Source organism: Pteropus medius, unplaced genomic scaffold, assembly GCF_902729225.1.
Source record: "Pteropus medius unplaced genomic scaffold, Ma_sr-lr_union100, whole genome shotgun sequence".
NCBI classification, from domain to species: Eukaryota; Metazoa; Chordata; class Mammalia; order Chiroptera; family Pteropodidae; genus Pteropus; species Pteropus medius.
In genome coordinates, this window is record NW_024351731.1 from 6753996 (window position 1) to 6754760 (window position 765).

Sequence of the window (765 nt, forward strand, 5' to 3'; positions counted from 1 at the left end):
GGGCAGACGGAAGGAGGCAGCCCAGCGTCGGGGTGGGCAGGGCCAGACCCACACCGCCCCGGCGGTGAGTCATGCAGGGGCCCCGGCTCCAGGGGCACTGGCCAGGGCGACTGGGCCCCTGCGTGGGTTTCTCCTCACTGGTCCCCATTCCCCCTCGCTCCTGGGGAGTCCCTGCGTGGGTGCCCCACTTCCTACTGCTCTTAGGGCCCCCTCTCCCAGGAAGACGCGGAGCCCTGCCTGGCCTCTCAGGCCTGTCCCACCACTGCAGGATCTCCCCGCGGCCCCCCGGCTACATCCAGAGGGCATTCCGGGGGCGCTTGCAAGAGAGCAGGGTGAGCCAGGCCCAGCCTGGGAAGCGGAGCGGTCTGGACTATCACCCCCTTCCTCCTGCGGGGCTGTTCGGCTCCGGGCCCCGCCCCGGGGGAGTAGATCAGACACCCCCTCCCGAGAAGGCTCCTTCCATGACCCGTTTCCGAGCGTCAACCTCGGTGCCCAAGGCCTGAGTCAGGCCCGGCTAGCGCTGCTGCGCCTCTCGCCCCCTCCCGGGAAGCCTCACCCCGAAGGCTGAGGGACCCGACTCGGCGGGGGTCGGTGACCTTCGCCACGCGGGGCGCCCGCCGCGCCCCGGACTCACCTGCGGCCGCTCGCCGGCCCCTGGGTCGGTCTGACAGCGCGTCTCCCGATGCGCGGGGCCGAGCCCGCCCCGCCCCACCGCCCCGCCCCGCACCCCACCGCCCGCGCCGCCCGCACCGCCGCACCGGCCGC

At 74.4% G+C, this 765-nt stretch overlaps 1 protein-coding gene across 4 annotated transcripts in view; it reads right to left on the reverse strand.

Moving 5' to 3' along the window:
* LOC120588769 (ly-6/neurotoxin-like protein 1) overlaps positions 1–765 on the reverse strand; it is a 9369-nt gene that overhangs the window by 1657 nt on the left and 6947 nt on the right. Inside the window, exon 1 of one of the 4 annotated variants that reach the window (XM_039845955.1) lies at positions 635–707. The exons of 2 other annotated variants lie outside the window; for them this stretch is intronic. The gene's annotated coding sequence lies outside the window, so the exon portion shown is untranslated. Of the gene's footprint in view, positions 1–556; positions 708–765 lie in introns of those variants that run through there. One more of the 4 variants, XM_039845957.1, reaches the window with a different exon arrangement.